Genomic DNA, 16,433 nt, shown 5'->3' on the forward strand with positions numbered 1-16,433 from the left:
AAGAAAGCAGCCGATGGTACTGTTGTGACGGTAAGTATAATCCGTCGCTTATTTAATTTATTCTAAATTGATTTTTCATATATTTTTAAAAAGCACCAAAAATGAACAGGTTAAGGCCATTTATTAATAAATTAAAGAATGGGAAAAAAGATTATTTAACTACGACGTTTCATTACTTTCAGTACAATTCTTGAAGAATTGCCGATTATTGTAATTCTGCTTGATTAGTTATACAAGCAGAACGTACATCTGGATGTATCGAATCGAGATAACGACTATATCGCTTCAACCTAACTTTCAGCATCAAACCTCTTTTGGATTTAATAAGGAAGTCTTTGTTGATTTTACAAATTTTCTATTATTATTATTATATACATATTATTACATTTGAATGTTTTTTTTAGGATACATTTCAAGAGCAAACCTCAAGATTCAAGAATAAGAAAAATTGCTAATTCTTCCTTTTGCTCATTTACTTCTTCATTTATTTGCTCAACCACTCTTTCGCTTATTTTTATTTCTGCTCATTCTATCGTCCTCTACGCTTTCTGTCTCTTTCTCTTTTTCTTTCTTTAGTTTTCTTCATTCTTTTTTCGCTCTTTCTATTCGATTCAGCTTTCTCTTTCTGCTCTTTCTCTCTCTTTGTTTCCTCTACTTTCTTTGCTTCTTCCGCTCTTTTTCTTCGTTCTTTTCGATCGCTATTTCCGCTGTTTGTTTGCTGTTTCCGCTTTCTACGCTTTCTTATTCTGTCGCTCTCTGCGGTCTGTCCGCTCTTTTTGACCGCATTTTTCCGCCTTTTTCGTTCTTTTCGCCTTCTCCGCTTTCTACCTCCGCTCTCTTTCCGTTTTCTGTTCTTTCTCACCGTTTCTTCGCTCTCGGCTTCTTTCGTTCACTTTCTCTGTTTTCTCTTTGCTTTCTGTTTCCGTCGCGCTCTTTGCTTTCTGCGGTCTGTTCGCTCTTTTCAACCGCATTTTTCCGCTCTTTTTGCTTTTTCCGCTCTTTTCGCCTTCTCCGCTTTCCAATTCTGTTCTCTTTCTGCTTTCTATTCTTTCTCATCGTTCTCCGCTTTTTCTAATCGCTATTTCCGTACTTCTTTTGCTCTTTCCTCTTTCTACGCTTTCTTTTTCTGTTTTCTTCGCTTTTTTCGCTCTTTTCGCTCTAGCAGTCTTTCTGTTCTCTTTAACCGCATTATTTCCCTTATTCCGCTCTTTCCGCACTTTTTGCCAACTCCGCTTCCTCTTTCTGTTCTTTGTCTCCTCTCTTTTTTTTTCTTTCCGTTCTCTTCGCTTTCTTTGCTTTTTTAGCTTTCATTCACAGCTCTCTCTAATTTTGTTTCTCCTTTTTCTTCACACTTCACCTTCTCTGTTTCTTCTCTCCGTTCTCTTACCGAGCTCTGTTCTATTTTTCCGTTTTTCCAGACCGCAGAGAGCGACGGAATAAGAAAGCGTAGAAAGCGGAAAGAGCAAACAAACAGCGGAAATAGCGATCGAAAAGAACGAAGAAAAAGAGCGGAAGAAGCAAAAAAAGTAGAGGAAACAAAGAGAGAGAAAGAGCAGAAAGAGAAAGCTGAATCGAATAGAAAGAGCGAAAAAAGAATGAAGAAAACTAAAGAAAGAAAAAGAGAAAGAGACAGAAAGCGTAGAGGACGATAGAATGAGCAGAAATAAAAATAAGCGAAAGAGTGGTTGAGCAAATAAATGAAGAAGTAAATGAGCAAAAGAGAGAATTAGCAATTTTTCTTATTCTTGAATCTTGAGGTTTGCTCTTGAAATGTATCCTAAAAAAAACATTCAAATGTAATAATATGTATATAATAATAATAATAGAAAATTTGTAAAATCAACAAAGACTTCCTTATTAAATCCAAAAGAGGTTTGATGCTGAAAGTTAGGTTGAAGCGATATAGTCGTTATCTCGATTCGATACATCCAGATGTACGTTCTGCTTGTATAACTAATCAAGCAGAATTACAATAATCGGCAATTCTTCAAGAATTGTACTGAAAGTAATGAAACGTCGTAGTTAAATAATCTTTTTTCCCATTCTTTAATTTATTAATAAATGGCCTTAACCTGTTCATTTTTGGTGCTTTTTTAAAAATATATGAAAAAATCAATTTAGAATAAATTAAATAAGCGACGGATTATACTTACCGTCACAACAGTACCATCGGCTGCTTTCTTTTCGTTCTGTATCGCTGTAATCGTAAACGTTTCTTTCAACAGGGCTTCTATATTAATCATACTTACGTTAACGGATCACTAACCTCCCACGTCAATGACACGTCAATAAACTGATTTTTTGATCATTCGCACCATCTAACGGCGCAAAAATAAAAAGGAAAATATTTGTGCCAGAAAGTAAGACGGAGTTTCTTAATTATTTTACTCTTATAAAAGAAAATTAAATCACGATATCTCAGTTCGTAGTTAATTAAACAAAAAAATAAAAACACTTTTATTATATAAATTGACCTAAATCTACACGATGGACCTATTTAAAAAAAGCGATTGGTTCAGCAGTTATTGAGATCCGAACATGTATGGATTTCTCAAAACTTCGGTTCGCGTATAAGAGGCACGGTAGTGCGCTGCGTCTATACTTGGCGCGAAGCACTATCGTGCCTCTTGATAATTATTATCACAGTGTGATAACTGGGGCTCTTAAAAATACATTTTGCAGAATCTTGGAAATATATATTTTTGGCCTGCTTATTTGGCACTTTGATCCAAGAGCAGTATCTACTCAGGAAGAAGCTTATCTCTATGCATCCGGTTTAATTTTACTAACAATATTGTCAACTATAATCTATCATCACTCGAATCTAGGTTTAATGGAAATTGGAATGCGAGTGAGAATAGCAAGCTTCTCTTTAATGTATAGAAAGGTATTTGTTAGCATTAAAAATATTTTGCACATTACTTCAAAAATCTGTTAGATATCTTGATTAATTTTTTTTTTTTTTAGATATTGCGTTTATCTAGTTCTTCTACTACCACTTCGGGACAAATTATTAATTTGTTGTCAAACGATATGTCAAAATTTGAACAACTGTTTGTAGCGTTACATTATATTTGGATTTTGCCTATACAAGGAATCATCATTTCATTTCTGATATGACGAAGTGCCGGCATCGCTTCGTTGGCCGGTGTAATTCTTTTAATAGTTCAAATTATTCCTCTTCAAGGTAACGTATAGTTGTCACAAAAAAATACACGTTAACGGTTTAATTACTAATTTAACATATTTTACAGGCTACATAAGTAAATGGATTTCGAAATTGCGCTTAAAAATCGCAGTGAGAACCGACGAAAGAGTTCGCTTAATGTCCGAAATAATAAAGGGCATACAAGTTATTAAAGTGTATACTTGGGAGAAACCATTTGAGGGATTAGTTAATCGCGCAAGAAAGTTTGTATTGATTTCGTTGTTTATTAAACTTTTTATATTTTTTTTAATTAAAATTAAATTAGAATAAAACAAAAATTTTATCTAATGAATCTATTTTTTAATCTAGGTACGAAATCGATGTTCTCACGTTAATGTCATATCTAAGAGGATTTACCCTTGCCACATTTGTGTTTACGGAAAGAACTACATTATTTTTTACAATTATGGCCTATGTACTTTACGGGCATTCCATATCTGCTGATAAAGTATTTTCAATAGCACGATATTTTAATATTCTTCAACTTACTATGGCGATATTGTATCCTATTGCTGTAGCAAGTGCCGCTGAAGCAGCGGTTTCTGTAAAAAGAATCGAGGTAAAATTAACTTACTAATCTAAAAATGCTTAACTCTAAAATTAAAAAAAATTAGTGATATAATAGTCAATAATTAATTCGTATGTTTCAATAGAATTTTCTATTATTGAATGAGAATGTTCCATTGGCACAATCTAAATTATCTGTTAATGGAACAAGTATTTTAATGAGAAACGTTAATGCTTCATGGACAACCACTGCAATTGTAAACACGTTACATAATATCAACGTTCAATTTAAAGAGAAGAAACTTTACGCTATCGTTGGTCCTGTAGGCGCAGGAAAGGTACCGCAGCTGTATTAAATGCTTTACAATATTTTATATTAAAAGAGAAAGTTAATATATATTTTTAAATCTATTTATGTTTAATTTTCAGAGTTCTTTTTTGCAAGCGATTTTAGGTGAATTAAAATCGTCACAAGGTCAAATACACGTAAATGGTAAAATATCGTACGCTAGTCAAGAACCTTGGTTATTTGGAGGCACAGTGCAAAATAACATTTTATTTGGCCAACCTTATGATAAAAATAAATATCGAAATATTGTAAATGTGTGCGCTCTTGCGAAAGATTTTGAACAATTACCGTACGGCGATAAAACTTTAGTCGGTGATAGAGGTACAGTACTTAGTGGTGGACAGCGTGCAAGAATTAATCTTGCGAGGTAAATTTTTGAACCAATCAAATTTTTTATGCATTCACATTATTGTTTTACAAAAGTTCTCCCGTCTTAAATGTCTTAATATAATTTACTGTTTACAGAGCTGTTTATAGAGACGCTGATATATATCTATTTGATGATCCATTATCAGCTGTTGACACTCATGTAGGCAGACATTTGTTTAACGAATGCATTAATAATTATTTGCAAAATAAAACGAGAATTCTTGTGACTCATCAATTGCAGTACTTGAAACAATGCGACTATATTATTATTCTTAATAATGTATGTAAATGTATTATAAAAATTGTATATAGTTTATACCCAATTATATTAATTTTTAATATTAATTTTTTTTTTTTAAGGGTCAAATTGATGAAGAAGGCACGTTTGTGGCTTTTCAAGAAAAACGTGTGACCTTTTTGGAAATATTAAAAAGAGACGAAGAATTTAACGAAAAGACCAAAGAATCATTAGAAATTGATACAAGTCTTACATCTGCTATAAAAATTAAGAACGATAATAGTATTGATGAAGAATCGGAAGAAGCCGAGCCTGAAGAAACAGAAGAGCTTTTGGCCAAGGGAAGTTTACCGAAATCGCTTTATTGGAAATATTTTCACAGCGGTAGTTCAATCATCATGCTTATTAGTTTCTTATTTTGCATGATTGTGGGACAAATCGGAAGTAATGGTTGCGACTATTGGGTTGGTTATTGGTAAGTCTCTACGAGAAAGAATATTTTTTTCCAAATGTAATAAACGTTATAATGCAGGTCGAGACAGGAAGAATTACGTATCAAAACCATACGCGAACAACAATATGATGGAGTGAATAATAATTTTACAATGAATAATTTTACAATGAATAATTTTACAATGAATAATATTACAATGAATAATCTTACAATGCAATCCTCTTTAATGCAAAGATCTGTTAGACAAATAGAAAATACATCAGAGAGTAATGACGATTATACTGACCTTATAACGACAGATCGTTATATAAAAGATGTATTTAATGATACTTTATCGTCACTAAATTTTACTCTTGACAAAGACAGTTAGTATATTCTATTTTTTATAAATGTACTTAATGCTGCCCAATTATATTGTGTATATTTTACTATTTTATTTAAGTATCAAAATCAGATTCGACCAAAATTAGATAAAAATTATAGATGACGATGTATACTATCTTGGCACGGATACAGCTTTATGGATTTATGGAGGTTTTATCATCATAAGCATTTTAGGAACAACAATGCGAAATTTAATCTTCTTTAAGATATGCATGAATGCCGGCAAGACTTTACATAATTTTATGTTCTCATGTGTACTTAAAGCGCCGATGTCATTCTTTGATAACAACCCATCCGGTGAGTGACTTGTAATTATTGATTTAACAAGACGCAAATAAATAAAAATGCAACTTTTTTTTAGGTCGAATTTTAAATTGTTTCTCGAAAGATATTGGCGCAGTGGACGAAATATTGCCTATTATCATGACACTGTCCATTCAAACTTTCGCAGTAATGATTGGGATTTTAGTACAAGTACTTATTATCAACTGGTGGATGATTTTTGCTGTAATCGTTATGTTTTTCTTGTATGGCGTGATAAGAAGACTTTATCTTCCAGTGGCACAAACTATAAAGCGATTAGAAGGAATTGGTAAGTTAATCTTTTTTGAACAGTTTTCAGCTACTTTTATATTAAAAATCAACGTTTATTTAAACTTTCAGCGAAAAGCCCTGTTTTCTCGCATGTAAACTCTACATTAACGGGTCTAACGACGATACGCTCTTCCGGTGTCCAAGAGATGATTCGTAAACAATTTGATGACCATCAAGATTTACATACTGGCACTTATTCATTAATTATGACAACTGGGACATGGTTTGGTTTTGCGTTGGATGTGGTATCTATCGGATTTATTATCATCGTTACGTATAGCTTTATCGCGTTGGATGACGGTAATTTTTTTATAACTAATTATGTTACATACATAATAGTGAAATGTCTACAGATCTTTTCTTTTTATCAGGAAACACTTTTGCCGGGAATGTCGGGTTAGCAATCTCACAAGCGCTTATTTTGTGCAATATGGTACAGTACGGAATGCGTCAAGCCGCCGACACGGTCACGTAAATGACGAGCGTAGAGAGAATAATGCAATTTACTGAGCTCGAAAAAGAGGGCCCGTTCGAAAGTAGTCCCACCGATAAACCGTCCACCAAGTGGCCTTCTAAGGGAATAATTAAATTTGATCAAGTTTATCTTCGATATGCCGAATCTGAACCACCTGTTCTCAAATCTATAAGTTTCGCTATTGAATCTGGCATGAAAGTAATTACCATTACGTTTATTAAGTATATTTCAAACCATTCTAATAATAGTATAAATAATTTTATTATTATCTGAGATAATTACAATTAAATTTTAATTTATTCTATGTACATTCTATGTAATTTTTCAGATTGGAATCGTAGGTCGTACTGGGGCCGGAAAGTCGTCCTTGATTGCTGCCTTGTTTCATATGACGAAATTTGACGGCACTATTTATGTTGATGACGTTGACACGAAAAAAATCGGACTTTACGATTTAAGGAATAAAATTTCCATAATACCGCAAGAACCGATGTTATTCTCGGCTACGCTTCGAGATAATCTCGATCCTTTTCACAAGTTTGACGATGCTGATCTCTGGAGCGCCTTGGAGGAAGTAAATTTAAAACCCGCAGTAAATTCTTTAAACCATTGCATCAAGCAAGGCGGCAGTAATTTTAGCATCGGACAGCGACAGCTGATCTGTCTGGCGCGCGCGATTTTACAAAACAATAAAATATTGGTGCTCGACGAAGCTACTGCCAATGTGGACCCTACGACGGACGCGTTCATACAAGCTACAATCCGAAAGAAATTTGAGAACTGTACGGTATTAACAATACCGCACAGGTTGAACACGATAATAGATAGCGATAAAGTATTGGTAATGGAACAAGGACAAGTGTTGGAATTCGATCATTCACATATTTTATTACAAAATGAACAAGGTCACTTTACTAGTATGGTGCAAGAAACTGGGAGAGCTATGACTGAACAACTTCGACAATCTGCTAAAGAAGTAAATCTACCGTTATATTTTTTATTGATAGATAGAAAGTAAAAAAAATAATAATAATTAATTATTTTGATCACAGGCTTATGAGCAACGTCAGCAGGTATCAGCATGATTTTTTAAAGTATGCTATACAATCTCTGCGTTAACAAATAAGAAACTTTATTCATCTTGCCCCCCCCCCCCCTTTTTTAAATTTAATTTTAGTTTAACATTTTTATCATTTATATTTTCAGTGATAGATTTTTGTACTTACAGCACTTACTTATTTTTAATTTACAGTTAGTTACAATTAAACTTTTATTACAATGTTACATTTTTTTAAGAAACAGAGAAAATTATATCTTAATTGCCGATACTTAAATAATAATAACCTTTTGTAATGTATACTATGATAAAGTTGAAAGAAATTGAGGGTATTTTTTTAATTAAAAACTTTATATATGTTATATAAATAAAGATATACACCATTCTTAAAAAAAAAAAAAAAAATATATAATCCCTATCTTTATTCTCTTGTCTTAGAAGTATCAAATCAACTGTACTACGCCAGATTTTACCAAGTGTGCCACTGCACTGTATTGAATAATATGCTGTGAACCTTCTTCGAAATCTACCTCCTCATTGAGTGTACCAGGTAGAACAACTCCAGTGATCCTCTGATTAGCGCGCAAAAACACATGTGCCTGTAAATTGGGCTTAACCGTTAACCTGTTGACCTCAAATCATTGAAAATTGAGCGGCATGTGCTGCAATGCCACTGTTTTGAAAAGCTTTTCCAGATTGGCTAGATACTTCTTAGCAAAGCGCAACTCGCCCGGCGTGAGATAGGCTTCCTCTGGGCTCCTGCTGGCTTCTTCCGATAAGATATGGATCGTATATAGTTCGATCTTCTCCAGGCGTGCTCGCAGATAACTGCTAATCATGTACTTTATACGATCGAGCTCCATCCTGTGGACTAGAGCTCGCAGATCACTTTTGTCTAACCTCTTAACGTTCTCCTCCATGTGCGCGATCTGCTGCAGCATACAATCTACCAGTTCGGAATGATGCGACAGAATTTCCGGCGCGAATCTCTCGTTCATCCAGGCATTTTCGATCTCCTGGAGCACTTCCTGAGCCGTCAGCTCTCCCGCTCCGTCTTCATAATTCACCAGGCTGTCTTCGAGGTTCTCTTCCATAGCTGTTAGTTGATAACCATTTGAAATATTTATTATATAAGAAAGATACGTACGTTTTATTTTGCTTTCATCATACGTACTTGTGTCGATTTTCTTTCAGGATATCTATTGTCAACACAAACCATTACGATGCTACCTTCGATCCATTGCGTACGACGTGAAAGATGCAACTAACCGCTACAACTTTGAATAGTTTGGATGTTGAGCCATATGGTTCAATATGTATATTGCACACATATACAGGGTGTCCCAGATCAGTGGACGATGTTGAAAATGATAGGTAGATTTAATCGAATTAAAACGAAAAGTCCTGTACCATTTTGAAAAATTCTCAATAGTTTTCAAGAAAAAAATTAATTTATGTACGCGTAAGAGCGACGAGAAAGCGTGGGCTGAGTGAGCGCGATAGACGACGGTGCCATTTCTAGTCATTTGCCTGTCGCGCTCACTCACGCGCAGCTTTCTTGTCGCTCTTACGTTTATACATTTTTTATATTTTAATTTTTTTCTCAAAAACTATTGAGAATTTTTCAAAATGGTAAAGGACTTTTAGTTTTAATTCGATTAAATCTACCTATCATTTACGGCATCGTCCACTGATCTGGGACACACTGTATAATTACATTTTTGACGTAATTGAATCTAACCCAACGTCCTTCCGATTACGTCGAAAACGCTGTTAAATGTACAAAAAAACCAGTGCGGCACACAATTAATTATAAAAAGTCAACTATACCAGTTCCACTCGCACGTACTAAGGGTGATGGCAGAGAAGGTGACGTCACAGTATACTAAGAGACAGTAGGGACAGTAAGCGAAAATTTGTCAGCCGCGCAGTTTCGCTCGCGCATCTACGAGCGGCCATGTTTTTGGGCGCACCAATAGCGTTGACTGTAAATTAATTTGAAATTGCTTTAATTTCAATACAGTTTAATAACGTATTTGTTATGTTTTAAAGGGGTTAATAACTCTGAACTCATAATGAAACAAAAGAAAAGAAATATATTTATTTAATAAAGGCAGTTGACATGAGGTGTAACTATGAGACGGACCAAGATTCTAGCAATTGATGGTCCCTAAAGCTCGGTGTACATACACGATGCAAGAAATTGAACAAAGTTTTAACACCAAGCTCAACACTAGCTTAAAAAGTAGTGTACATACACTAGCTTTATAAGTTAGTATTGGGTTTAGTGCTGTAACTTTGTTTAATTTCTTACAACGTGTACACTCGTGGTCAGAATGATTGCAACACATAAAGTTGCAACATAATTTTTAGAAACAGAAAATGCGAACCGCTAAATTCGTTTACGTGCAATATAATTGTAAACAAACCCACCCTTCCAATGTGCATATGCAAAATTAAAATAAAAACATTGTTTAATTTCTCGGGGCCCACGTACTATTTATACGGCATTTGCTGCCTAAAGACTTCAATTTCTCGAGGCCCACAAAATTATTCATACGGCATTTGCCGCCCAAAAACATGGCGCCGGGTCATGTGACCAGAAATATTTGGCTGAAAAAGATCAAAGGTACCGACGCTCACTGTCCCTACTGTCTCTTAGTATACTGTGGTGACGTGAGCGTTTACGTCTGTCGTAGACGTAGACGTGAACTAAAGCAGAGAAAAGACGTAGTACGTGTATAAATTATATAATTTATATACGTATTACGTCTTTTCTCTGCTTTAGTTCACGTCTATTTCTACGACAGACGTAAACGCTCACGTCACCTTCTCTGCCATCACTCTAAGTCAGCTAATTGTTCTTAGTGTTCTCACTGTTCTCAGTCGCTGTACTACTGAACTGGTGGCACTAGTGCAGTAAGTGTTGTACGTTGTCACAATTAACCAATCATAACATTTCAAACAAAAAAGTAAAACGGTGAGTGGTTATCGCTTGCAGCACGTAAGTGACATTTGTCGTGATTAATTATAATAATAGAAGTAATATTTTGAGTTTATTTGTTGTAAAATTGTAATTTGTTAAAAAATTATAACTATTTATTAACGAAAAATTGTGGGTGATTTCACTAAGCTATAAAAAAAAATATTTTAATAATATCGCATTTATGTCGCATTTATAACGTTAATGCGGACTAGTAAAATGTTTTGCAAATTTACGGTTTGAATAAAACGTTTAAATTACGTAGAATAAAAAATGTCTTAGAAACATAGCAAATGCTGACATTGAAACAACGTTTATAAAGTTGCAAAGAAAATGTTTCATATAAAACGTTACTTGAAAGTTACAAAACTTTTTATTTGTGACGTTTCGAATTGTGAAATAAATATGAAAAAGAAACGTTTCTGTAACATTCTACGCACTGATACAAATAAAACGTTAATTTGTAACGTTTATGAAACCGTTTATTACCGTTACATGGAAACGTTTCAATTTTGCTAAATTAAGGTCAAAATGTGACGTTACTATAAGGTTACATGTTTAGCGGGTACTAATCAAACGCACTAATTAAAAGCAGGAAGATATATATCTAGAAAACCGTTGTCTTCTAGATTTGCAGATGAATATGAAACAGATGGACTGTTTTGTGATACATTTACAGATGGCGAAAATAAAGTACATGGAACTTGAACTAAACTGTTTCTTGAATAATTTAATGTTGGTAAAGAAGATGAGAGATTTGTCCATGTAAAGTTAGATTTTGATCCGAAACAAAAGTAACATTGTTATACATGTGTAAATTGTAGGGAAACGAATTTATTTGAACGCGAGATATGTACTGTTTATATTATTATTCCTACGGATCGTTGACCTATACGATCGGTACATCGCCTTTGAGGGCCGGTATAAATACAGGCGTCCTCGAGAAAAGAGAGTCTTCGTCGAAATGTTGTTTATAAGAAGTCGAACGAAAAAACACTAACGCAGTAAAAGTATTGTAGCACATCGGTGCATATTTCTAAAATAAAGTATCAAATACTTCCGCCAGTGAATCCCACATTTTTAATTAATTAATTTGTAACATTATACTACAAAATTATATGATGCAAGCAGAACAATTAATAAAACATTTAGTACTTTATATTATCTTACTGTCGGGAAGCGAATTAAAACTTTAAAAATTAAATAAAATTTTAACTTAAACTGTAAAATAAATTGATTGTAAAAAAGCAAACTTAATTTATAAAGATAATAGAAACATAAACACAACGAATACACAACAAGCCGATGAGTCAGCTGTGGTGTATTAAAAAACTGTTAACCTACCCGCAATAAACAAAAAGTAACTGCTCTTCGGTAACGTCTCATCCGAAGAGACAAAGGAAAAAATTTGAACTCGTGACGTAACGATGACGTCACTTAGGAAGAACAAAGCGAGCGACTGTTCGGGGGGGCAATTATAAAACGACGCGGCCGTTCCGCGAGAGATAGATTTGCTTTAAAAATTTCGACCAAGTTTTTGTAAAGCCTTAGGGCTCCGCGACTTTAACACTTCACGACAGATTCGGCCTCCGGACGGCGAGTTCAGCGGCGGGCTGACCAGAGGCATTCCGACGTGCGCATCTCTCATCTGTGAGAGGCTAAATCGAATTATAAGGCATCATTATAATTTATTCTGAGGCTTCAATTTTTTCGCACCCATCACTTTCCTGCGAAGCGACGGACGTCGCATTTATTGAACCACGAGCCCAGACACTTACTGTCTGGGTATAATTATATCTCTTAAAAATTGTACATCCTTATATAGAGGCCAATCACTTATGTACGTTATTTCATCTGCACCAGCACCAGATCGATGAGCACTTTTTTTTTCTTTTTTTAGTTCTCAGCCAAATTTTTGACGCAGTTTATAAAATTTTTTTTCAGCAACTTGACCTATGACATATCAATACAGTTAAAATACTAAATAATAGTAACTAATAATAATAGTAAAAAATAATAGTAATAAGTATTCATAAAATATGTAACTCACAATAGACTTTCTTTTTAACTTTTATAGTTTTTGTATTACAATTTACCTGTTAATTCACAACTTAGAGCATTTCCAATTTCCGCCTAGCATAAACTTTTCATTTCTGCATCATTATATAAACTACATCGTTTTTTCCACAATATTTCGTTAACTTTTACTAATTTAATTAACTCTCTATGTAATGATGTGGATAGTTCTGTCTCTTCCAATTCAGCAATGTTCGGGGTTATGTTCTTTTGATTATCCATTATCCCGGAATAGTTGAGCGGTGGCTGAATATTTGAGTGAATGTCTTTTGATAAATTGTATTTCACTAATTGCAAATCTTTCACCGATTTCTCCACGACTTTTCTCTACCATATAAACATGTGCCATTTTTTTGTTTTTGTTCGACGATCACGCATGTGAATTTTGATTGGTCGACACTTACGGGTAAATGTATAGAAAACGGGCCTACTCTCCGATCTTCTTGAAATTTTGTTTACGCGTAGATTTCGACCTATAAAAAACAAATCTGTTTGTTAAAATTGTTGCAAAGCATAAATAATAAAGTTATACATTTTTTTAAATTAAGGCTTACTAGATTAGGTAATATGTCACACCACGAATGTCTTCGCATACTTTGCATAACCCCCTTTCCTTTTTCCTGCTTTAACTTTTTCCTCTTCCTGCCCAAAACCCTTTTTCCTGCTTTAAAAAGCCCCTTTCATGCCAGGCAACAAAATTTGAACTTGCGTCAACATTATCAGTTTTATTTTTTCCTGCTTTATTTTGTTTATTTTTTAATTTTAACAACATGATACTTTTTTGTTATATCTCGACAACGCTCTGTGTCAGGGATTTGGGTTATCGAGTACGCTTTGGACACTGGTTTTACTATAAAACTTTGTATTTAACGTTAACTGATATTTTAGGAAAAATGTGATGCTTGTACATTTACACAAGAGTAAGTCTTTTAGGCACCGTGTAGCGAACAATGAAGAAGAACCGAAAGTATATAAGCACAAGAACGGAAAATAAAAATAAACTACACTAGTGGCGCTATAAGCGTGCTTTCTTAGTAACTAATCTAGGGATCTTTTCGATATTTTCTTTAGATTTCTCACACTCCCTCTATCGATAAGATCTCTATTAACAAATATTAGAACTCAAATTTAACATCTGTATACATTTTTCGTGCTTGCATTTAGTTAATGACTTGGTGAGTATGTCGGCAAGCATCGAATCAGTTTGTAGATAATGAATTACAATTTCCTTCTTATCAACTAACTCGCGTGTAAAATGAAAACTTATGTCGATATGCTTACTTCGCTTATGAAATACAGCGTTTTTTGATAACTCAATTGCACTTTGATTATCGCAGAATACATTAATCGGAGATGTTACATATTTTTCAAAACCCATATGAATTAACAATCGTTTAAGATAAACTACCTCACGTGAAACTTCTGACAACGCCGCGTACTCTGCTTCCATGGTTGATAAAGCCACCGACGCTTGTTTTCTTGATTTCCAACTAATTGGACCCATAGCTAACATTAAGACATTTCCTGAACACGACTTGCGATCGTCGATGTCTCCTGCCCAATCTGAATCAGAGTATGCCTTTAGATGTTCTTCATCTTTAGTGTATGAGATTCTATAGTGGGACGTTGCTTTTAAATATCGTAGTACTCGTTTTGCGATGAGCCAGTGATCTCTTCCTGGATCTGTACAGAATCGACTTAACGTAGCAGCTGCGAATGATATATCCGGGCGTGTAGCATTTGCTAAGTATATTAGCCCTCCAATTAGCTCCCTATAAGGTCGATTTTTCATTTCTTGTCTTTCCTCCTCTGTTGATGGACTTGCTTCCTTAGTAATCTTCAAATTCGGTTCGATTGGTGTGGATGCCTCTTTAGCCTGCTTCATATCGCATTTTTCGATTAAATCTTCAATATATTTCTTCTGCGAAAGGTATATTCTTCCGGTTGTACCTTCGCGTTGCACACTTATTCCAAGAACGTTATTTATTTGACCAAGATCCACCATCTTGAACATAGCTTTCATCTTTGATTTGACTCCTTTTAGTTTATCCATCCTTTTTGAAGCTAAAATTAAGTCGTCTACATAAACAATAATAATAACTCGTTTTTCATTTTCGCCGATTACATAGACGCACGGATCTGCCTGTGTACGCTTACCGCCAATTTTTGTAATGTAATTGTCTAGTTTTTTATACCATTCTCGACCTGACTGTTTTAGTCCATATAATGATTTGAGCAACTTACAAACTTTTTCTTCATGTCCATGTTTAACAAACATCTCGGGCTGTTCCATGTATATTTCATCGTTCAGTTCTCCTTGCACATACGCAGAGATCACATCCATTTGATGCACATACATCTCTTCATTCACAGAAGCGGCGAGTAGTGTGCGAATTGTTTCATATCTCGCTACAGGAGCGAAGACTTCTTCATAGTCAACTCCCCATTCCTGGGTGTTTCCTCTAGCCACTAATCGCGCTTTGTATTTCTTGATCTCGCTATCTTGAACAACTTTGGTTTTAAATACCCATCGATTGGTCAGTATCTTCTTATCGGCTGGTCTTGGTACAAGGGTCCATGTTTTATTTTCTTGCAAGGTATTATACTCTTTCTTCATTGCTGCTAGTCATGCCTCTTTGTCATCCCTCTCTAACATTCGTGAAATGGATTTTGGATCTGAATGCCAAACGTTATTGCATTGATAAACCTTTCGTGGTCTTCCCGGTCTACCTGTTTTAATAATCTTGGGACGACCTGGTCCTCGACGTGGCTCATTTTCTTCTGATTCCGCTGTTTGAAAATCTGATTCATCCTCCAAATTTTCTTCGTTACTTTCTTCAGAATCTTCTCTAACTTTATTCTCAACATCTTCATTATGCACTTCCTCGTCAGACATTTCAATAAAAATATTGGGCGTAGTAAATACTTTTCCTGTCGAGGATTCTGGTGGGGAGGATTCGATTCTTTCAAAAAATTTTACATCTCGTGCTTTGATGACGGTCTTTGTTCCCGGCTTCCACAATCGATACGCCTTTGACTCTTCGGAATAACCCACAAGCAAATATTCATCGCCTTTTGGTTGGAACTTTTTTCCTCTTTGATTCTTGTTTAATGCAATGGTTTTACTTCCAATTGTTCTAAAGAAACCTACGTACGGCTTTCGTTGTGTCCATGCTTCAAACGGGGTAATACTATCAAGACACTTTGTTGCACATCTATTTCTCAAGTACGCCGCTGTGTTTACTGCTTCGGCCCATAAAGAATTTGGTAGACCTGCTTGCAGCATTATGCATCTGGCCATCTCTACTAGCGTGCGGTTGGCTCGTTCTGCCACACCATTTTGCTGAGGCGTGTACTCGACGCTCAGTTGGTGCCGCACTCCTTCTTCTTTGAGGAAATTGGTGAAATTGTTGGACAAATATTCCCTCGCGTTATCTGAACGGAATTTCTTAATTCGTTGGCCAGTTTGGTTTTCTGCTTTTTTCTTGTAGTTCTTAAATGCTTGAAATACATCTGCTTTATTTCGGAGCATGACAACTTCTGTATATCTGGAACAATCATCGATGAATGTAACAAAATACTTTGCACCGTCTATTGATTCAGTACTTATTGGTCCACATATGTCTGAGTGCACTAATCCTAAGATACTTGTCTCACGACTAGATGATGGTTTGAACGGTTTTACATGTATTTTACATTTTGCGCATACTTCACAATCTATCTCATTTGTTTTCGACGC

General features: G+C 34.9%; 2 pseudogenes; one reads left to right on the forward strand and one right to left on the reverse strand.

Moving 5' to 3' along the window:
- The first annotated feature begins 2,686 nt into the window (after nt 1–2,686).
- LOC139103338 (ATP-binding cassette sub-family C member 4-like) lies at nt 2,687–8,047 on the forward strand (annotated as a pseudogene).
- LOC139103463 (DNA replication complex GINS protein SLD5 pseudogene) lies at nt 8,014–9,455 on the reverse strand (annotated as a pseudogene).
- Nucleotides 9,456–16,433: the final 6,978 nt, after the last annotated feature.

This window comes from Cardiocondyla obscurior, linkage group LG01, assembly GCF_019399895.1.
Source record: "Cardiocondyla obscurior isolate alpha-2009 linkage group LG01, Cobs3.1, whole genome shotgun sequence".
Taxonomy (NCBI): domain Eukaryota; kingdom Metazoa; phylum Arthropoda; class Insecta; order Hymenoptera; family Formicidae; genus Cardiocondyla; species Cardiocondyla obscurior.